This window comes from Ursus maritimus, unplaced genomic scaffold (assembly GCF_017311325.1).
Source record: "Ursus maritimus isolate PB19 unplaced genomic scaffold, ASM1731132v1 scaffold_7, whole genome shotgun sequence".
NCBI classification, from domain to species: domain Eukaryota; kingdom Metazoa; phylum Chordata; class Mammalia; order Carnivora; family Ursidae; genus Ursus; species Ursus maritimus.
The window spans coordinates 58,321,871-58,346,433 of record NW_024426885.1 but is presented as its reverse complement, the minus strand read 5'-3'; the positions used below and the strand labels follow the sequence as shown (position 1 = coordinate 58,346,433).

The 24,563-nt window shown below is 35.8% G+C and overlaps 1 protein-coding gene and 1 pseudogene across 1 annotated transcript in view; one reads left to right on the top strand and one right to left on the bottom strand.

The window, feature by feature from the left end:
- The window catches only part of CTNNA3 (catenin alpha 3), a 1,592,500-nt gene that overhangs the window by 178,665 nt on the left and 1,389,272 nt on the right, over positions 1-24,563 (bottom strand). The gene's annotated exons all lie outside the window — the stretch shown is intronic.
- Positions 15,228-20,757, top strand: LOC103667978 (annotated as a pseudogene).

The window sequence follows — 24,563 nt, the reverse complement described above, 5'->3', positions numbered from 1 at the left end:
ATATAAATATTATTAAGAAGAACATTACTACAGATGAATTTATTTGTAATGTCAGCATCAGGTCATTTTGGAAGGTATGTGTACAGCCTTATCTCTCTTATCAATAGAGTACATTCATTCAATACCAGTCACATACCAGGTGCTGCAGCAGAAGTAAACCAGACGGTCCAAGAATTTCCACATGGGAGAACAAACTTGGGCAAGTCTTTGAATGCAGTTTATTTAAATCTTTCCTACTTTGCCACAGAAAACCGTCAACTGGAGTAAGTCACTATGCTAAGGCAGAGTGAAATTAATGGAACATTATCAATATCTCCTCTAATTTTTATTGCTTGTGCCACCTTGGGCAAAAGATCTATTTTTATAGTGAGATGAACACATATACAGAATGTTAACAGATTCTGAAAAAAGCAAAATCCTGCTGGGTGAACACATGCTAGCTATGGCCACAATAATGAACTATAAATTAAGGTTTTTAAAGCACTGCCATCAGTGTGTAAAAATACCTAAGTCTACTACCAATCTCCATACACACACATACACACTTAGCCACAGAGCATCGTTAGCAAAGATATTTGTGATAGTGAAAGAATTCTAAATCCTTCAAAGGAGGAAATTATTAAAAGAAATAATATAATATTTATCCAAAATAGTTCTACATAGTTTTTAAAGGAATGGGGTTTATATTCAGGTTACAAATTGGAAAGATACACATAACATATGGTTGAATGGCCAAAAGAAAGAATGAAAGTTTAAGAAAATGTAGCAGGGGTTAAAACCTTTAAAGCCTATACAGGCCAACCAGATAACTTCAGTGAGAGAAGTAGGTGTCCAAGTCCAGATTCCCAAGAAAACAGGATCTGATGCAAACCTTAGGTATTGAGACTGCAATCCCAAAGCAGGAAGCTCACAGGGGAAGAAGAAGAGGTGTGGAAAATCAAACGAGAGGCCACGCAAAGTCAAGGTGTATTTTACCAAGCTAGCTATGGCTTCGTGAAAAGACCCAGTTGGTTGCTTGGCCAAAGAAGACATTTCCAGGAAGCCATACAGAACCTCCCTGTCTCTGTACCTCAGAGGAGGGAAAGGAGAGGGATATGTTTGCTAATTCCTTGAGATCTCCTACCCTTCACTGATTCACATTTGCATTAACCACAGGAATTAGTTTGTTTGCTTCCAGGTGGCATCACCTGGCCCCTTGGATGACTTCTGAGGAAAACCACATTCCATGCCCCATCAAGGGACACTTTACATAAGAACAGAAATGGTAGAAAGAGCCAGAGACTCTTTATCCAATAAGTTTAAGCAGGGTGCTCCAAAGCAGTTGTGACTCCTGCCACACAGGCAGGAGCCACAGAGGCTATTATAGCTTATTCCAGAGGTTGTCAAGCATCAAAACAGAGTTAGAAACCAAGGCAGACTCAGCTGCAGTGATGGCAGCAGCGCTGGGATCCTCCGTGAGCTACAGACCAAGGGCCCACTAGACATCTGTCTAGTTGAGTGAAACAAGGCAGGCTCATAAATTGGACCTGCTATATATTAGGCAGAGCAAATTACAATTGACACTCATCCCTAGTGATGGAAATAGAGTAAGGAATAGTAGAAACCCAGGGAGAACACAACATAACCATGCTGCTACCCAACTCTTAGAAAACTGCTACCGTACAAGGACGTTGGTCCAAAGTACAAAGGTTGCATTAATTTGTAATTTAAATCAATGCATAAGCAAGACATAAGAGTTCTACTCTTCCTGGTGTCCAGAAGCCCAATGACAGACAAGAGGTATAGCTTGAGGAGAAATTCTTGAAAATTTTCACAAATTATTTTTAGCGACATTGTGATATCTAGGAATTATGGAAACAAATAAAAACCTAGTAATGCCCTGCAGTTTTGTGGGGTGTTTTTCTTCTGAAAACAAATACCAACTTATAAACCTTGTGACTTAGGCTTACAAAAAAAAAAAAAAAAAAAAAAACCAACAACTATGTTCATCAACTCGAGAGGATAAGAATTTGGTTCAGAGATGCCTGGAAAAAGTAACACATGAGGGAACTATACAGGGGGAAATGATCTACAGTAAGTGGGAGTTTAAAAAATATCACAGAGATTGGTTTTGTTTTGTTTTTGATTTTGATTTTTGGCAGGAGGTTAAAAGAAGGGTTGAGAAAAAAAAACTCTCCATCTTTGGAATCCCTTAGAGGTACATTAATTCTAATTCCTAAGCCTGTCTAAGGACTGGGGAAACAAATTTTACTAGCTCCTTGTTTCTTTTCCTCTTTACAGATAATTAAGTTTCGGTTATATTCTCTCTACTTGGTCAGGAACTGCTCAATAATTTATTAATATTCTAAAATTTTATTGGCATTTCTCATCTGAGACAACTTATTTTCCCAAATTCAGTTCTTTTGTAATTATATATTATATATATCTATAAGCATTGTAGTGATATCTGAAGAAAAAGCAAAGTGTAATCTATGTATAATCTATCACCTATAATTAGAAGGACAATCCTTATTTTAGGCAAATTCTCTCATAGACAATTATAAGAGGTATGACTTTTTGACTTATTTGGTGAGTCAGTACAATCTGGGTAGCAAAACCAGATAAGAAGAGAACAAGTAAATAAAATCATAGATGAATATTACACACGTGCACAGCAAACGATTAAATAAAACACTTCTAGCACATTGGATTTGCCAGAGTGTGAATAATAATTAACCTATAGGAATGCGGGATTGTTCAACATCAGATAATCTATCAAAAACTTGAGCATATTCATATATTAAAGAAAAAAATCTATCTTTTCAATAGTAGTCAATAAAATTCAATACTAACAATAAAATGCCTTAGTATACATGAAATAAAAGGAAACCTTCTCAAACTAATGAAAATTATCCACTTAAAAACCTGTAGCATATATACATTCGAAACATTCTATGAGGTCTTTAATCCCCCGCCTATTGCCTTCAGCACTTTAGTGAGAACAAATACTGCTGGGTCTTTTTCTTCCTTTTGAGGATTTTGAAGAAACATGTTTTCATTCAGCTGGGCTTCTAGAGAATCAATATGATAGAGACTATTTTTTTCAACTGCTCTGTGAGTAAGTGTTAGTAGTCTACACTGGAAGATCAAATCTTCTGTTTATCCTGACCAACACAAAATTTTCTTTTTTAACCAAAGGGCTATTTCCATCATGTGAATAAATGCTTCTCGCTGCTAACTTGACTCCCTACTTTGTTTTTGTTTTCTGGTCTGATTTTCAAAGTTGGCACAATATCCTTGGCCTCCCTCCTTTGAGGAATCTGAATTGAAAGGTGATCCTAGCTACTCTTATCAAATCACGTAGCAGAAAGCTAGCCTAAGAAGTACCAGTTTTCAATAAAAAATCTCAAAAATTATATTAAAAAACATCATAATGTGGGGTGCGTGGGTGGCTCAGTTGGTTAAGTATCTGCCTTCAGCTCAGGTCATGGTCCCAGGGTCTGGGATCAGGCCCTATGTTGGCTCTCTGCTCAGCGGGGAGCAGGCTTCTCTCTCTCCCTTTCCCTACCACTCCCCCTGCTTGCGCTCGCTCTCTCTCTGTGTCATATAAATAAATAAAATCTTTAAAATTAAAAAAAAATCATAATGTAATATATTAAATTGTTTTTAACCTCATATCCAAAAATGCTAACTACCCAAGTGAATACATCTCTCTTCTGGTAGCTGACTCTGTTGTTGTTGTTTTTTAACCACACAAAGAGAATCCTGTTTTGTAGAATGATGTCCATACTCAAACATTTTAATGGGTCGAAAAAAAAAATTCAGGGCTATACACTGTCTCCTGCTTCAATCAAGATGAAATATCACCACATATTATCTCACTGCCCTTTAATCTGTTTACTTTATCCATTCATTCATTCGAGAGAGCGTGTGAGAGTGGGGGAGGGGCAGAGGGAGAGGAAGAGAATTTCAAGCAGACTCCTTGCTGAAGGCAGAGCCCCTTGAGGGGCCTAACCTCTTGACCCTGAGATCATGACCTGAGCTGAAACCAAGAGGGATGCTTAATCAACTGAGCCACCCAGGTGCCCCTTGTCAGTTTACTTTTTAACTAAATACTCATGGACTCCACATGGACAAGAAGTGGGACTCAGAAAAAATAAATTATCAACTTACTTTAAACTCCCTGCTACCATATAATTCAGCCATCCTACTTCCGAGTACATATCAAAAAGACCTGAAATTGGGATCTCAAAGGAATACCTTCACTCCTGTGTTCATTGCAACACTATTCCCAATAGCCAAGATATGGAAACAACCTAAATGTCTATCAATAGATGAATGGATAAAGAAAATGTGGTATATAACATATAATGTAATATTATTTGCCTTAAAAAAAAAGGAAACTTTGCTATATGTGACAGCATGAATGAACCTGGAGGACAGTCACAGAAGAATAAATACTACATTATTTGACTCATATGACATGATCTAAAATGGACAAACTCATAGAAGCAGAGAGTAGAACGGTCGTTTGCCAAGGGCTGAGGAGAGGGGGAAAATGCGGAGTTGTCACCTAATGGATATATACTTTAAGTTATTCAAAATGGATAATTTATGGAGATCTGCTATAAAACACAGTGCTTTTGGTTAACAATCCTATACTGTACATTTAAAAATCTGTTAGAAGGTAGATCACGTGTTAGGTGTTCTTTTCAAAATAATTAAAAAAAAATTCTTTCCACAAAGTTTTAATGACCAAGACCCACTCAGAAGCACATGTATACACCCATATACCAGCACCCCCCTACACACATGTACTCATCTTGTCTCAGAGAGAGTCAAGCCAGAGCTGAATATCCAACAGATCAAAGGTGATTTCAAGGAAGAAGAGATGTTACAGAGGAAGGCTTCAAAATCAATGGGACAATGTCTTACATCAAATCCAGGGGGGATGGCAGAAAGGCAAGGATATACTCAGAAGCAAAGGGGTCTGTAACTAAGGTCAACGGAATGAAGTGAACAGTTTCTGAAGCACGAACAAAAGTAAAATAACCTGGAGTGATCACCTGACCACCAGTTCTTACAAGGGTGATATAAGTTTTGAGATAGGAATGGAGTTATTAAATGCAGAAGCAGTTTGAATAAATACTAGCTAGTTTTGAAATGATGATTTAAGCTCTGTGATGAAGTTCAGTATAAAATATGGATGAGAGTATCACAATCACTGGACTTCTCTTCAGAATTGCATTGCAAATGTGTCCAGTAAAATTTTCTTCATGTAATTTCTAATTTATGACCACGGGCAGTCCTTTTATATTTCTGTTCAATCCTCCTATTTCTGAAGTATGCATACAAATCACATCCCTGTGCTTACAGTATTTTACTGAAATCTTGTTGTATTAAACATTACTCAGCATATAAAATCTAACTTAATAGCTGAGGTTTAGGCAGCATTTTGCTGTAAGGCAAAATTGCTTTAGGTTGCAGTTTGTAGAAAACATTCTACCTATAATGATTAAAAACTCCAAACCACCCTATCTACCTCATGATTCCAGCATTTAGATTAGAATTTTTCTTACTATCCATTGTTACTGACACCTTTGAAACCAGTGTTGCTAGTTCATATGACACCTTGAAACTCAGTTCCTTTAGCTCGTTTATTATAGTGACTGACTTCTAACGCAGAACTTATCACCCAGTATTTCTTTATCTTCAAAATTTAGAACCTTTTTAGGTGATATCAATCCCATTCTCATTAATCTACTAAACTTTCATGTCACCCAAGTCAAACTCTCTACATCACGTATTTCTCTTAGCATTTGCTTCTCTAGCTTACTTCTGACTACACTTTGCTCACTGCCCAGACTAAGATTCAGCTTAGTTCTGTCACTGCTGCTCCATCCCAGGACGCTGGGATCATGACCTGAGCCAAAGGCAGATGTTTAATGGACTGAGCTACCCAGGTGCCCCGCCCCCTTGTTTTTTAGTTTTAATATTTTTGGGAAAAGCTAGAAGAACTGCCCTGTTGTAACTTTTGATACCTAATTTCAACTGGACTTTCATTCACAATTGGTATTCTTTTCTTCATTTTGTATTGGTGTTCTGGTGAATTCCCCGTAAGGCCTATTTCCTATGTCCTCTTCTCCACAGACCAAAACCTTACTTTATCTCCTTTAAGCTGATGCTGCCTGAAGACTTAAACTGTGTGGTATTGCTTATTTCATCTATTCTCTCCATTTTTACAAATAATTGTCTCTGTAATACGCTTATTTCTCTCCACTGAAAGAACATGTATATTCCATTTTTCTAAGGTTTTTTTTTTTTTCTAGACTTGCTATAGACCCCACTGCTATCTCAACCCACTTGGTCATTTATACTTCTTTGATGGTTTACCTCTACTTCTAATCAAAGAAAGCTATGGCACCTACTTTAAAACTTCAAACAAATCATTGCTTAATATTTAAATGATTCTCTTCTTCTTTGATTTCAAACTTCCAAAATGGTCTGTATTCCATATTTCCAACTTCCCCTTAATACCACTCACATAAATGTAAATGTCCAGCACATTATCTGATCAAACTTCTCTTTCTTTCCAGTTAAACACTGGTATGCTTCAATCTTCTTGGGGTTTTTTGAATTATATATCTTGCTGTATTTCTCTTTCTTTCTTTTCTTTCTTTCTTTATTTCTTTCGTTCGTTCGTTCTTTCTTTCTTGTTTTTTCCTTAGAAATCTGGCTCATCCCCCACAGCTTTGCTTTTTATCTCATCTTCTGTAAGCACTTCCCAATGCTCAAATCTTGGTCTTCCTGGTGAGAACTTAAGCTCTTTTAAGGTGTTATAAATTAATTAGCAAAAAGATTTTGTACTATATGTATATCAGTTTTTGGATTTTCTCAAAAGAATCATATTTAGCAACATTCTTTCCCTTCATCAAAGGCTTCTTTTGCACTTAATTAACAAGAGACATAACTATGAGAGCAGAACAGCTTTATGGGCCGTTAATGCTGAGGTCCAAGCTACAGCTCGTGAGAAAAATAACCCAACATCACAAGCAAAAGTTTGGAGTTTGGGTGAGTATCAACCTTACAGATCTACCTCCATGACTCTCTCCTAATGGAAGATCCAACCAGTGGTGAAAAACCAGCTTTATCACCACATTTTAGCAAGGTTAATAAGATCTCTCAGAACAGAGAAAATAATCACTATGGCATTAGTTGAAATAGCGAAGTATTAAGTCAATGCTATGCATTTAGAGAACAACATAAAGACAAAAATCAATTTCAAGTATAAAATCAGTAAAGCCTAAGTATAAACTAACAATAATAAATAATGCTTCAAATGCCACTATCTTTCAGGGAATGCTATAAAAATGTCTCCGAATGGTGACAAGCCCATGCTTGTTGAAATGAACTTTCTGGATTTTCAAGAAGACACGGGTAGTGCAAGGAGTGGTCCCACTCTTATGAAAACAAAGCAATAATCATGGGAATAGCGTAGCATAATTGTAGTGGATTTTAAAAAGAGGTATGAGAGACATAATTATGAAGCAGGCATAAGCTCAAAGGTTAAAATATCACCAAAGAATGATGCTCTGGCTTTGAACAATATCCTTTGGAATTAATTTTTCCCCAAGGAAAAGAAGAAAAAAAACTCCAGTGACTAAAATTACTTAATTTTATTAACCCATCTGAAAAATTATGAACAGCTAGCGTTTCTACGTAAAATAATATGCCCAGTTAAATTTGAATTTCAGATAACCCACAATTTTATTATATTCTTAATATAATTATTCTTCATTTATCTGAATTTCAAATTTAAATTGATGTCTTATATTTTTATTTGCTAAATCTAGCTTCCCTAGAAAGACCTAACTGGTGAATGTTTTCTGTGTTGATGTTTAACTACTGCTGGTCCATCTCTCCACCCCTCAAGACTGTAAGTTCTAATCGAGACCATAATCTTTCACATTTACTAGTATATCTTCAGCATCTAAAACTCCAAATTCTAAGACAAAGTTTGAAGGTATAAGAGGTAGGAAGGTAGGGCTAGGATCAATTTCAGATTCACTTCCATTCTTGTTTTCTCATAAAGCTACTAAGCATTAGTAAAAAGCAAAAATCATCATCACATCCTAAAGGTCAATAAGAACACCTTCATGAAGAATAGGATCTTGTAAAATAATTACCTTAAATAAAGGAATGAAAATGAACCACTCACATTGTTTTCTCTCTCCACTTCTTGGTTATTCCAAATAGCAGTCAAGTTTTCCCTGTTTGACAAAACTATGTGATAGCCGATAAAAGCAATCAACACATCTAAATTTCTCATTCAGACTCTTTCTCTTTTTCTCTTTCCTATCTTGTTAGACAAAATAACAACCCAATTGCACTGATAAATCACTGAAGAAGAAGGAAAGGAAAATAACAACTTTATTTCCTTTATTTTACAAATCAAAGGACTAAAACTCTCATAACTATGAGTTCTTTCCTGACCAAAACCTTTTACTAGTTCTGTGTTATAAAATAATCTGTCCAAAGGCTTGGTATGGTGTAAATACACTCCAAGATTCTGCCCCAGCCTTCCCCTCCAGATGTGTACCTCATCACAGTACTGAATACTGTCTCCTGGCACCTATTACAAGTATTCCAGAGTTCTCCCTGGCCCATAGGTGACTACTTCCTCCCTTGCACTCCCATCTGTTTATGTATATATTATCAATTTAAACATCTGTCTTCTCCTGTTAGTCTGAGATACGTGAATGCAGGGACCAAAGCTTACTCCTGCTGGAATGACTAACGTCTATTCAAGTGCCAGGGCACATAGTAGAAGCCCAAGGAGCTTTTGACAAATGAGGAAACACATACATAATTAATGGTGTAAACAATATCAAAGTGTAAGTACTGTGTTTGTTTGTTTGTTTTTTGCCAACCTATAGGATTGAACTAAAGATCTGTCAAAATTAATGTAAAAGTGACAATAAATTTTGAGATGAAATTTATCATAAAAATAAGTGTCAGCAATCTCTCAACCTAACAGACATGCTGAGAAGCCTGCTCTAGAACATACACAAAATTTTTCTATTTTCCACTTTTCTGTCCATTAATTAAATTTTATTTTCCTTCAGGCACAGTTTAAACATGTGGAGTATTTCTCCATTGTGTTTAATTTCTATACTACTGTATTCTGCAGTTTTTCATCACACACACGCATACACATATACACTCACACACTATTTTGATAATAATGTGGATGAAGCAGATTTTGAAATCTAAACACTTTAATCAATCACATTGCTTCTATAACCACATTTTAAGTTCTCAGTTCCTAATTTAGAAGTGAATTTCTAGAATGTAACTGGTGTGAAAACTAAGATTTGCTTTTGTGTGCAAGGTATAAAAAGCCAAAAAAAAAATCTGTACTAAACATGTAAATCAAAATTAGTATATGGTCAGATGGTAACTCGGCTTATTGTGTGACTATTTCATAATGTATATAAATATCAAATCACTATGGTGCATACTTGAAGCTAATACAATATTGTATGTCTACTATTCTGCAAAATAAATAAATAAAAATAAAGCCAGAAAGCTACTGAAAGGCAAAAAAAGAAGAAGAAGAAAAAGAAGAAGAAGAAGAAGAAGAAGAAGAAGAAGAAGAAGAAGAAGAAAAAGAAGAAGAAGAAGAAGAAACAGCATATGGTTATAGATACGATTTTCTCTTTTAAACACATTTTAAGCAAAATTTTCAAATGATAAAGATATGTTAGTTGATGCATAATCACCTCATCATTTTCAAATTTTTCATTTCACTTCGATTCAGGTGGTAAATAGATATAAAATTATAAAGTTATCTACATAATCTGTCATTGTGGATGTATTATTTATACATGTATTAACAGACCTTTTATTAATTAACATTGAAGAAAAAAATACTATATAAAATTGGTGATTCTTTTTATAAATGTAAGAGGTTATCCTTTATTTGCCAAGTGTCAAGTACTATGTACAAATTACTAAGCTAAGCAAGCACACTGTTAATTTAAACCTCATTATTCTCCAAAAGATCAGTAATATTATTATCCCCCAATTTGATTTAAAAAAATAGAGACATATAAATTCAATGGACATACTAAACTCTAAAAAATTACTTTGGTGGGGGCGCCTGGGTGGCTTAGTCGGTTAAGTGTCAGACTCTTGATTTCCACTCAGGTCTTGACCTCAGGGGGTGAGATCGAGTCCCACATCAGGCTCCACGCTCATCATGGAGTCTTCTTGAGTTTCCCCTCTCTCCTGCTCCCTTTGCCCCTACCCCTGCTCACTTTATCTCTCTCTCTCTCTCTCCAATCAATCAATCAATCAATCTTTAAAATAAAGGACTTTGGTTACATAAGTATTACTTAGAGAAAAGGTGGTCACCTTATATTTGATTCCTTACAAATTTAATCAGTTCACCAGGTGTACTCTCAATGTTTTTATTTTGGTCAACAGGCTTAGGGAAGATTCAATCAATTCTACCTTTGGCCAACTATATGATTGGTCACATATATGATTTTTTTATTTTATTTTATTATTTTTTAAAGATTTTATTTACTTATTTGACAGAGATAGAGACAGCCAGCGAGAGAGGGAACACAAGCAGGGGGAGTGGGAGAGGAAGGAGCAGGCTCATAGAGGAGGAGCCTGATGTGGGGCTCGATCCCATAACGCCGGGATCACGCCCTGAGCCGAAGGCAGACGCTTAACTGCTGTGCCACCCAGGCGCCCCATGATTTTTTTTTAAACAAAAAAGTATAACAACAATTTAGTAACTATTCCTGGGACATCATCTCATAATTATTAACTATCAGATATAATTTTAAATAAACAGTTTGAAAATCAGTGTATCAGAGTAAGTCGTACCTTTTGGAGATCATGTAGATACGTCTATAGAACAAATGAGTGAATGGGAATGACCTAATTTTCTGGGATATCTGTGAAATAAATTTTCGAGTGATAACATTACCCATATGTTCATTAATTCGAATATTTCAAAAAGAGTTAGGTTTTCTGGAAAATTGTTTTAGATGACTCAAAGACTCAAAAAATGAAGCTGCTCTGAGGTCTCAAGATGCAAATAAAGAATGCAAAGAAATGTGTTTGATGAAATCTGGGCAACGGCCAAGTAATAGTTCTCAATTAAGATGTTTCATGTAATTTTTATTATAAACATGTATATTTAACTTTATATATTAAGTAATTTGCAAATATTTGACTATTTCATCTATACTCTGATTTTTTTTAAGATTTTATTTATTCGACAGAGAGAGAGAAAAAAAAAAAAAACAAGCGGGGGAATATCAGAGAGAGCAGGAGAAGCAGGCTCCCCACTGAGTAGGGAGCCTGACATGGGGCTCGATCCCAGGACTCAGGGATCATGACCCAATCCAAAGTCAGACACTTAACCCACTGAGCCACCCAGGTGCCCCTACACTCTGAAAGATTTTATAGTTAAATTGGCCAATTAAAAAATTGTTTCCTTTGTAAAATAAAAATTGGCTTATATTATGGGGTATTTCTATTTTAGGCATATCACAACATCACCTCTGTTATTTAAGTAATAAAAGAATCAGAATAACCAACATCTGGCCACATGCACAGCCTGGGCTTTTAACTACTGTCTACTTAAAGTGTGTATCTACTTTGCTACATCCAATTTTTTAAATATAATCCACAAAATAAAATTATACATTTGGTAGCCTTTAATACTTTTTTAATTCAAGTATAATTAACATATAGTGTTATATTAGTTTCAGGTGTACAATATAGTGATTCAACAATTCTATACATTACTCAGTGCTTATCACGATAAGTATACCCTTAATCCCCTTTATCTATTTCACTCATCCCCCGACCCCTCCCCTCTGGCAGCTACCAGTTTGTTGTCTCTATTTAGGAGTCTGTGTTTTTGTTCGTCTCTTATATATATATATATATATATATATATATATATATATATATATATATATATATATATATATATATATATATATATATATATATATATATATATATATATATATATATATATATATATATATATATATATATATATATATATATATACACACACACACACATATATCACATCATCTTTATCTATAAACGGACACTTGGATTGCTTACATATTTCGACTATTATAAATAATGTTGCAGTGAACATAGGGGTGCATATGTCTTTTCAAATTAGTGTTTTCCTTTTCTATGGGTAAATACCCAGCAGTGGAATTACTGAATCCTATGGCAATTTTATTTTAATCTTTTGAGGGATCTCTATACTGTTTTCCACAGTGGCTGTACCCATTTGCATTCCCACCAATTGTGCACAAGGGTTCCCTTTTCTCCACATATTGGCCAATACTTGTTATTTTTTTGTCTTTTTTATTCTAGCCATTCTGACAGGTGTACAGTGATATTTCATTGTAGTTTTGATTGATATTTTCCTGTTGATTAGTGATGTTAAGCATCTTTTCATGTGTTTGCTGGCCATTCATAGGTCTTCTTTAGAAAATTGTTTATTCAGGTCCTCTGCCCACTTTTTTAATTCAGATCATTTGGGTGTCTTCTGGTGTTGAAGTCTTTAATACTTTTTAAAGGCAGCCTCTTGGCAGATGAAAGGATGTGTATGTATATTCAGTTGACACGTACTTCCTCAGAACTCAGTATATTTTGGTGAGTGCAAAAAAGCAATATCTAACCACAATTCACCTTAAAGGAGAAAGAGTACAAAACTAGACAAGGAAGAAAATAAGCTTCCCTGATATATAATTTATAATGTTATTATTAATATATATTGTTCTAAAAGGTATGTATTTTGATCCTTAAAGGTCATGCTGTGATTTTATGTCATTTCTGAAATTTATCCATTACGTTTCATGAAAAAAAAATGTATCTAGGCACTCTGAGGAGGATCTATTTTACTGTATGGGGTTGTATACTTTTGTATAATAGGCAACCAAAGACAGCAGTGTTTCTTTTTCCCAAAGAAGAACATTATTGAGAATAGACAATGTATGATTCTCCCATGTTCAAGATATCTGGATAGCCATGAAATAAGCTAGAGAATCTTTTCCAACATGTTATGCATGCCTTAGCCATGTATTTTGCTCTCATGTTAGTCTTATCTTCAAAATAAGCCCATCTTCTAGACATGCCATCAATTTATCTATTTTGTCAAAAAAAAAACAATGTTTAAAAGTGTTGCCTTTACATAGTGAAACTAACCATGGCAAGAGGTGAGAAATGGAGTAGGCGAGATGTTTACTGAATATATTAATTTATTTAGCTCTAGGTATCTTATTGCTTTTTACATACATGAGTTCAAATTTTTAAGAACTGCGGGCTGGTGGTGATCATCCCGCTCTCACCATACTATTATGCTCATGTGGATTGAAATGGTGTTGCAATGCCCAAATCACTATTTTTAAAGTCATTTTCTACCTGATGTATTTGTTCACATTAATAAAAAATTATTTGGCTACAGTCATTCATAGCTGCTGAAACAGCAAAACGCAAGCTAGTCCAAGATGATCTAATTTGTACTTGCCACCACAATATTTCTTCCAGGCACAATCAGCTACTCTGTCAGCAACAGTGAACCTCCTCTCTGTATGTTTAATGAGAAAATGTGGAGAAAGAATATAAAAAAATATTTTTATCAGGGCTCAATTTTCCATCCCACTTATAGTTTCAAGATTCCCAGACAGTAGACGAGGCTCCGGCAAAGGTGAAAAGCAGCTAAAGATTCTGGTTTCTCATTTCTGGAATAAGAACTAGGTAGATAGATGGAGAGGGAAATTGTATAGGATTTAGTAATTCTGTAGCTATTCAAACATGGGAAAGAAAAATGAAAAGAATTTTAAACTCGCCAATGCTTTTCTCTTTACATATTCACAGGAAATAGATTACAAAGACAAAATACAACTGCAAATGATATTGAACTTTATGAGCATTCCTAGACTGATAATATCCTAGAACAATATAGTAAAGCTTAACTAAATCATAATGTAATTGCCACTAAATAATAATAATTAAAATAAATAGCATTTGTAGAGTACTGTGCAGTTTCCAAACTGCTTGGATATATACATCATTCTGTATTTATATCATCCCTAGCAAACACATAAAAACGAAACCTCCCTAGGATGGTTTGAGAAAAAAAAAAATTTTTAATCAAATTAATTTGGAAAATTGTACTTAAAGGAATTTTAAAAGGTGAGATGTATATTAAAAGACTATAAATCACTAGAAAGTAGAGTCAGTTTACACTGAAAAGTAACTTCTTCCTGGCCTTGGATTTTGTTCATATGTACTGTTCCGTTTAACTACATGATGAAATAACGCCTACTTTCCTCACATACACCCCACATACTACACGTTCCCACATAAGCACCATTGTTTCAATAATACGAGGATTCTCTTCTCCCAGGCACCAGGGGCATCAATGCCCAAGGAATAGAAGACCAGGTGGCTTTAGGCCCCTGCACTTCAATACCCATCTTGGCCCCCACCAAGACCACCCTGAGCATACTCAGTGTAAAGCTGGTATGCTTTTTATGCAAATGTATATATTTGAAAGATCTCCAACCCCATCCTCATCTTCTCAGGAGGTGGCAGTATTTAAATTGCAGTTTAGAAGCTCTGTATATGTCAATAAGTAAGATACTTTTGCAGTTAAAGTAATAACATAATTTCTGTTATGTCATACTTATTTATTTATGCATGTAAATTTATGCGTGTACATAAGTAAAGACCCTACTTTAACTCAGGCACTATTCTAAGATTTGGGGATATGTACATGGGAGGGGAAAAAAAAGCTTCTACTGAGGGGAAAGACAAAAAATATAATGAATGGGGGCCCCTGGTGGCTCAGTCAATTAAGTGTCTGCCTTGGCTCAGGTCATGATCTCAGGGTCCTGGAATCAAGCCCTGCATCAGGCTCCCTGCTCAGTGGGGAGCCTGCTTCTCCCTCTGCCCCCTGCTTTGCCCCTCCTATTGCCCCTCCCCCTCCCACTGCTTGTGCTTTCTCTCTCTCTCTCCCAAATAAACAAATGAATTTTTTAAAAAATATATAATGAATGAATAAATATATGGTATTTTATAAGGAAAGAAATGCTACACATTGCAACAGGGTAAACAGAATGAGTGCACACAACAACGGACAGTTAGAATTTTAAATAAGGAGATTAAGGTCCATCTCACCAATACGGTACATGTGGAAGAGAGGTGAGGGGGATGAGGGAGAGGTGCATGCATACATCTGGAATAAAAAGATGCAATTCAAAGAGAACAGGTATTGCCAAAGCCCTGAGGTAGGATCATACTTGGCATGTTTGAGAAACAATAAAAAAGATCAGTGTGGAAAAGTGGGTGGATAGAAGGTAGAAGATGCAGACATTAGAGGCATCTTAAAAGGCAATATGTTTTAAGAGGCATGAGAAGAATAGAAGAGTCAGAGATAAGCACATTTTCCATATCTCCATTTTTTATAGCAGTAAGTTAGGTTCTGCTTACAAATTGGGACTATAGGATAGTAAGCCGTGTGGACTCAGGACAACTTGAGCGTGTGTTTCTCATGATTGGTTGAAATATGTATATGTCGTGGCAAATATCTATGCATTTTCTATATGATTTAATAAACACTTCAGTCTATACTCTAAGTGACTTTTATATGAGAGTAAGAGAGACAAAACAGAGAGAGATGTAAACCAGAAATATGTAGTAGCTAAGAATGCTTTTCTCTAACTTCATTCTGTTTTCTGGCTCTCATAGCTTGAAAACATAGTCAAATATATTACTTGCTATAGATTTGTAAGAAAATTCATCTAGCATATAACATCTAAGGTGTGTTAAATTAATTTTTAATTGACCGTTTAAAGTAATGGCATTGTACAAACAAGCTGGAGTAAAATAAGAATACATATGGGAAAGGATCTTTAGGCACTGAAAAACAACTGTGCCATGTATGGCTAGAAAAAGCTTAGGTACGCTAGGGAGCATGATTTCAATATATAGCTGTTATTGGAGAAAAATAACCATGATCTTTTACTATCTTCCTATAATCGAGTAAAGCAAACAAGATAATAAAAACATCAGATTCAGAATCTTAGCTTACTGAAATAATAGAGCCTCAATAGGGTCAAAGTTTCTTGCATTAAAAATAAAGGAGTACTTTTTTTATCCTGATAAGGAAAAGAAAATCTCCAGTTATTACATGATCTCTTAGGCTTAGCAATAAAAAAGAATTTCTTTAGAGGATGGCCTACTTCACAATTCCAGAGAAAAGCCACTGAGTGTGAATATTTCTTTTAATGGATGCTTTAATGTTATTTTCAGGTAGCCAGTAAATATAACTTTAGCCTAAATAAATACATACATTTTGGTACACTTATTTTCACAGACATTTACATTTACATGATGTGTTCTCTAAAACAGCACTAACTACAACAACATAATATGGGTTTTTATAAGGCAGGTAGGATATCAGTGTGTCCTGCACATACATAAAACTATGCTAAGCAGATGGGGTAAACCACAACGACAAAAAGGACCCAACATAACTGCATGAGGTTCACAAAACAATTCACATAGAGTTTATTTACAAAATGTCTTGAAGGCATGATCTCACTGAAAATGATAGAATTATAACATCTATCTAGGACCCAAGCCTCTGTAAATACAGGAAGCCACGTTCTTGGGTGGGTTACCCACCCTGGAATGTTCTCTGATTTTACATTGTAGAAAGAACACTTCCCATAAACAGAGAGCTCTCTGGGGACATCTACAGGACTAAATGGTAACTCTCAGGGAAGCAATGGTTGGGGAAATTTCGGTCATGCTGTATCATTAATGAATTGCCTGATTTATAACCAATGTAAATTTGGAGCTGGCTCCCTTCCCAGAATGCTTCCAAGCAGCAGCACAGCAGCAACAGAAACACTATCGACACAGGAAAAGACAGCAGTTTGAGGAATTAAAAAAATTGAAGTTTTGGCCAAGGCATAAAGATATAACGGATGCTGAGTTCCAAAGGGAGAGCCAGACCTCATGGAGAATATAAAAAGTGAAATAGTAAAAATGAATAATGTAACACTTCAACCTTCTCCACATCAAAGCTCTAAGGGGCTTCAGATATGGGGACAGCAGACATGGGCAGCATCTGCGTAGAGATTATTTAGGGAGAGAGTTGTGCTGTGAGCAGCCCCTCCACACCAAAAGGGAAGAATGGGAAGGTGAAACCGGAGTAACTGAGGGCTATAGCTTTCAATGCTGCATGTTGTGAAGATTTCCATTTAGTATTTGCATAATGTATTTATTAAAGTTTAGCTTTCTCTGAGGAAACTATCACTAAAACAAGAATGACAAGAGATGTCCTTTTTGCCCTATGTTGTACAAATGGTTCCATTACAACCTATAAATGTATCATTTATCACAATCCCTTTGCAAATTTCTCATTAAAATAGTTTCCTTCAAGAATATGTTCTTCCTTTACTGAGTTTCTACTTATAACTTCATAGAATATTTAGATTACCTTTAAATAGACAGAAAATATTTATTCTAATAATAGGTATCCTCATATTTGCAGATGAAGAGAAGCAAGCCTCATAAATTGTAATGCCCATATAGTATTCTAAATGTCTTTACTTGCTTTGGGGTATTTGATATAGATTATATATTTTAAAATTAAAAAGCTAAAAAATAGTAATTTATTCATATATCATACTAGCTAAGATAAATTAAGAAGCTATACCATTTACATGTCAGAGAAAATTTTTATTATTGTACTAATACTTAAAATAGATATAAGATGATTTCCAGCATAATTTATTATCTTATAATCGGGTATGAGCTAAGCTGATGAGAAGAAATATTGAAACCATCTTGCAAATCAGTAGTATTAACCCACCTTGGCCTCCTAAATCAGTTCTGGACTCACCCATCACAGACCATGAACTAATTTAAGACTCCCAAACTTTTTAATTCGGAGCATTTCCAAGTGCCTACGGCTGTAAGACAAGTTTCAGGAAGAAAGAAGTGACTAAAAGCCCAATTCACAATAATGGGTTTAATATGTAAGAAATGGCAGGCTACTGCTTTGCAAAGCACATTTTCTGCTTTGGCCCTTGGCCATATTTACCCAAATTTCTTAAGGGGATTTCTTTTTTCTCCCTTAGAATTGCTTCATGAAAGTGGAATTCAAGAAATTATTTTAAGAGTCATTTAAAATGGGAAGTCAGCAGAAGCTGGGGTTTTGGTTGATAGCAGCCAAAAACATTGTAAGGAGCATTGGAGGCTGTGTAATTTTGAAAGGATTGTGTTTCTATGCATTGTATTCAGTAGTCTACAAGAGCAAAAATGATAAGAAAAAGAAATTTAGCAGACTCTATTGCCAGGGATGCTGGCAGGCTGCCAAACACACAGAGGTAGCAAACATTCCACCTCTTTGACTGTCTTCAGAGTAACATTACCCTTCACCTGCTAAATGAAAGAAATGGTGCCCATTGAAATCTGCAGCGTGAAGTTACACCCGCTCAAGTTGTGCTTGCTTTTCCTTCATACAAAATATTTGTGTATCTGCTAGCAGGAGGTTAAATCCTTACCTAGCATATAAATTGTAGAAAATATCATGTTAATTGTTGATATGACAGTAAAGACATAAAATCTTAGTTAAGTGTACTTCATTATATTGTGTCTGACAGTAAACTGGGATAGTTGCATTAAATTTACTTTTGCTGCATTTATATATACAAATTTATATACATATGAAGAGACAGAGAGGCGGAGTTGGGGGTGGGACGGGCAGCCTAGAGAGTTCAAGACAATGTATTCTTCCTTGTTTCAAGAAGTAAGTGTTGCTTCCTGTCTCTTATTGTCTCTTATAATACAGCTGTTTGGTTAGGATAGTTTCTAATTTTCTAACACATTACTTATCATTTAGGCATGTCAGGACAGAGAGAAATAATATACATATCATCCAATTAGTGGATTTTCTGAACATAAAATGAGGAGAAAAGAGAAAGAAAATAGTGTTTCCTTCTGATTTTGTAATGGAACGTATTAACCTTGTCTCTTTGGAACAAGAAGTCTATTTGTTTGAGGAACTGAGCAACCTCCTAGAAAGGAACTCATTCTCTGTGAAATAGAAGCGATGTGCATAATCTGTCCAAAAACGCAGGCTGGTGGCCCGAGGGTAGAGGAGAGTCTCAGTATAGTGTGATGATTTCCCTTGAAGTAGCCTTCGGCCTGATTCCCTGTAGACTTGTGACTCATGAGTGACTCTGAAAAAAGGGACACTTTCTGTTGTTGTGGAGTGTAACTCAATACTTGAAAAGAACAAAAGGGGAAGAAGGATCTCTTTCCAATGTGGCTTCAGTACCCAGTGGAATCTGATGTGCACAGAGTAATGGGCAAGAAATGAGTCGGTGAAGGAACCTACAGGAGGTGACAGGACCCAGAAAATGTAGCACAACTTCAGAATGGCTGAATGGATGACTGCCATCATGAGCCAGTGCAGAACACAGAATGTTCATGAACAAATCTGAAGGGAAACAGTAGCAGAGGAAAATATAGGTGCCGGCACATCGTGTTACTGTTAATTCAATGTTTAAGCCAACACAGACCATGTGCTCTGCCATTTACAAACATTATCTCATTTGATCCCCATGGTAAGTCTTTAAATTAGATATTATAATTCCCATTTTGCACATGAGGCAAGTGATTATGTAAGAGTAGATGTTTTAAAAGCATCCACTTACAGGTATCCTCCTCCTTTTTTCACATTTGAAAACACAAAACGAGTCCATCTCTAGGGCTGAGGAAGTGGAAATGTTGGATTGTAAATCAATATTAGAACAGCAAAAGTAGGAAGTAATGATGTTAATAAGAATTTATAAACAGAACAATATATGGTAACTGTTTACACACACTCCTGAAGTGGTGGCAGAGAGAGAATGCTAGCTACACTTCGAGGAAGACGCGGTCCAGCTGCACTGGGGCTCTGTCTGCCCAGAGTTTCTGATGCAGCTCCTGACTCCCTGCTGTTCCCTCTCACAGAGAAACAGGTGCATCAGGAAGCCGCACCGCAGCCGTGGCTTTTAAAGATACGGGAAGGACACCTGTGGAACCAGAAGTTATTCACCAAATTAGAATTACTCGAGCCAGCAGCAGGGAAATCTTTAGAGAAGGAATGCCCTAACCTGATGAGAGGGCAAGGGAAAAGAATCTTCAAGTGAAAGGACCAGTCCAGATCCCACCAAGACTCTGAGAATCACTACAAGAAAAACTCCTCGTGGTGAAAGTTCTAAGACTTGGTATCGTTTTCAAGTGAGGATCCACAAATGGCGCATTGATTTGCACAGTCCTTCTGAGATTGGTAAGGAGATTACTTCCATCAGTATTGAGCCACAAGTGGAGGTTGAAGTCACCATTACTGATACTTAAATCAACCTTTTTATAAATTTATTATCAGTTGTTTAAAAAAAAAGATTTGAAGTGAAAATATAATTTAAGGTCTAAGATAAAACGCGATGAAATTACTAATGGTACTAAATAAGACCACTGAAATATGAATAACATAAGAACTGGGACCAATAGTTTAAAGTATCAAAGGCTTATGCCATGGCTATACCCAAGAAGGAAAATCAACGTTTCAAGAATGCCACCCCCAGGAAGTTGGGGTGATGGAGGGCACTTGTGATGAGCACTGGGTGTTGTATGTAAGTGATGAATCACTAAATGCTACTCCTGAAACCAATATTACACGATGTCTTAACTAACTGTAAATTAAATAAAATTTGAAACAAATAAACAAAAAGAATGCCACTCCCTGGTAAGAATAACACAAGCTGTAAATTATCCATTGACCATGAAATTCTGGAAGGATTTCACTGTCCCCCTCTGCCCCTCCCACACCATCTCTTCACCTCTCTTTTGTACAGATTTGAAAAGTAGGAAGCAAGGAAAGGTAAAATCTTAAGCCTCCTATGCTTTCACTTGCAGGTGTTTTCTTTCTAGCCTCCACATAAAATTTTTGTCACCACAAATTATCCTAACAAATTAACTGTGACCTTGTAAACTAATAAAAGTGGTTAGGCAATTTATCCACAGTTAATAGGTAACAGAGCTGGGGTTTGAACACTATCTGATTTGAAGAGCCATGCATTATTTTTTAATCTTTTATTTTGAAATAATTGTATATTTACAGGAAGTTGCAAGATAGTACACAGCGCTGGCATGCACCCTTCATGTTTTACCCCTCAATGGTTACATTACCTGTAACTACAGTATAATATCAATACGAGGGAATTGCCATTGGTGCAAAGTGTGTATGTACTTTCAAGTCATTTTATCCCATGTGTAGATTCATGTAACCACCACCACAACCAAAGTACAGAACTATTCCATACCACAAAGATTTCTTTCAGACTACCCTTTTAGAGTCACACTCACTCTCTCTCCCTGACTATCTCTAAATCCTGGCAACCATTAATCTGTTATCCATGCTATATTTTTATTTCAAGAATCCTGTATAAGTAGAATCATACAGTATGTAAATTTTGAGATTGATTGTTTTTCACTCAGGCTAATGCCCTGAGGTTCATTCAAGATGTTGCACCCATTAATATTTTGTTCCTTTTCATTGGTGAGTAGTATTCCTGTATAAGTAGAATCATACAGTATGTAAATTTTGAGATTGATTGTTTTTCACTCAGGCTAATGCCCTGAGGTTCATTCAAGATGGGTTCATTCATTGCACCCATTAATATTTTGTTCCTTTTCATTGGCGAGTAGTATTTCATGGTACAGGTAAATCACAGTTTGCTTAACCAATCACATGAACATTTTGAGCATTTCTACTTTTTGACTATTACAAAAAGCTTCTATGAACATTATGTATATATTTTTGCATAGACTTAAATGACCATTTCTCTGAAATAAATTCCCAGAATATAATTGCTGCATCATAAGGTAAGTGTATATTTAGCTTTTGTTTTTTTTAAGAAATTACCATTTTTTTCCAGAATAGGGAGCCACGTTTTAACTGCTCTATTTTAGTGCTTCCTAAATTTAAACAAGCCACATCCACAGTAGCTGTGGTAGCCAGCTTCTGATATGATCCCCAGTGATCCCTGCCTCCTCCTGGAATCTACTACCTTGTGGAATCTCTCTCCATGTTTTACTAAGATTGGAATGTATGGCCAAGTTATGACAGAAGTAATGGTATATACTTCCACGATTAGGTTTTTCTCTTTCTCTCTTCTCTCTCTCTCATTCTCTCATCATTTGTTCTAGAAGAAGCCATGTTGTGATAAGCCCTATGAGAGAAGCCCAGTGGCAAAGAACTGAAGCCTCCTTCCAAAACCACATAGGAGAGCTCAGAAGTGAATTCTTCAGTCCCATTTAGGGTCTTCAAAAACTATAATCCGGCCCAATACCTTGACTGCAACCTTATGAGACACCGTAAGCCAAACTCAACCAGCTAAGATACTCCAAGATTCCTAACACACACACACACACACACACACACACACACACAGTGAGATAACAAATATTGTTTTAAAAAGCTAAGTTTTGTGTGCTTCACTATGCAACCATAAATAGCAAATAAATATTTTGATAAAACAGGTATAATGCTACAATGATAAGAACTTAAAATATGAGAGTGGCTTTGAAAGTAGGTACACCATGTTGTGTGAGCTGAAAAAAACTGCAGGGATTTTGAGATTAGGTTATACAGAACTGTAGCTTCTCTTTTGTGTTTCTCTCTCTCTCTCTTTCTCTCTCCCTTCCTTTCTCTCTCTCTTTCTTATCACCTTCTGTGGGAAAAGACATGTTGTGAGTAGCCCATATGGTAAAGAACTTAATCCTACTGTCAACAGCAACATGAGCAATCTTAGAACCATATTCCTGAATCCCAGTCAAGTCTTCATATACTCTAATTCTGGCCAAGGCACTGACGAAACCTAACGAGACAACCTAAACCAAAACTATCCAGCTAAATCATTGAAGGATTCCTGATTCACAGAAACTGTGAGATAATAAATGTATTTTCAAGCCATTAAGATCTGGGGTAGTTTGTTATACAGCAATAGATAGCTACAATATAGTTGCTAATAAGACTTAACAAGAAAGATACCCACGAATAGGGACACATGGATAAGATTAACCAGATGCAGAAATAAGTTGGAAAAATTTCTATAAAATTGTCCACATTTTAAACACAGCTAAGAGGTCCATGATATTGTCTTAGGCATAACTAGATTGTGGTTATAATTCGGAGAATACAGCTTTATCACACTGAAGTTTACCCTCTTTGAGTAAAACAAAAGGGGTCATTAGGAGAGCAAATATCCTGACCAGGTAGTGTGAATTCACTTGGCCAATGTTTCTCCCATTGAGGGTAACATAAAACTGATGACGCTAGACCATGCAACCAACTCTGTCTCTGAATACGCATTCACCAAGCCACCTTCTAATTATAACCTGGCTTAGCACCCAAATTTTCCTAGGAGAAGACCAGTTCACTAGCTAGTTAGTATTATTTCTAAGCTACTTTGCTTCTTTTTTTTTTTTTAAGCTACTTTGCTTCTGTGACCAAAATCATAAATAAGTATTCAGTTTAATTGTTTTCAAATTAAGTGTTTTGTGGCCATGTTAGCAAAAGCCAGCTAGCATAATCCTGATCAATTTCTGGATGCCCTGAAAAAAATGAGCTTGTTAATCTTTAAGTCCAAAAGATGTGATAACTGTACTCATCTTAACAACTAGTGAGCTTGCCTCTGGTCTCCATAAAGTCATCTCTGACTTAATCTCACTCTAAATTCAATACTGCTATTACTAAATCTCACTGTGTCACTTATCTAACCAAACAGCACTTATCAGTAGCTTTCAGGAAAATTATGAACATAATTCCTTTACATTTTTTACAAAACAGCTGAATGAATGAATGATGGGTCAGATAAATTTATGAATCCCAAGTTCAAAGGAGACATTTTGAATGTATTAAGAAGGCAGCATAACAAGCCAGTGGGGAAAAAACAAAAAGACGAAAAACACCTTATGCATAATGCTTAGTGTGGGTACGTGCTTCAATTTTGTTAGCCAAGCACAATTTTATGAAGACCTTATATTTAGAATCACAGTGCTTGAAAGCTGTTATTTTGTCTTTTGGGATTTGCCTTATGAGAGACAGAGGCCAGAGGCTTCTGAGTTGAGTACAAATTACAGAAGAAAGCCTTGCATTTTTTATGACCTAGGTTATTGTCCAATCAATGGGTTATTGGACCTTTATTATTTTAATTAAAATTGGTGACCTTAATGAGATAAAAATATATTGAGCTGAGCTATTCTTTTCGGAGTCTTGAAAATTTTGCTAGAAAGTAGCAGTCTCCACCTTTCTCATGGTACCCGTCGATTCTGTTTAGTCTTTTTCTTTTGGCCTGATTCCTCTTTTCTTCTTTGATTTCTACTTCTATATGACTTCTTTTTATTCATGCTTCTTAGAAATTTTATGAAAATGACACTCCACCCCAGAGCAGTATATAACCAGG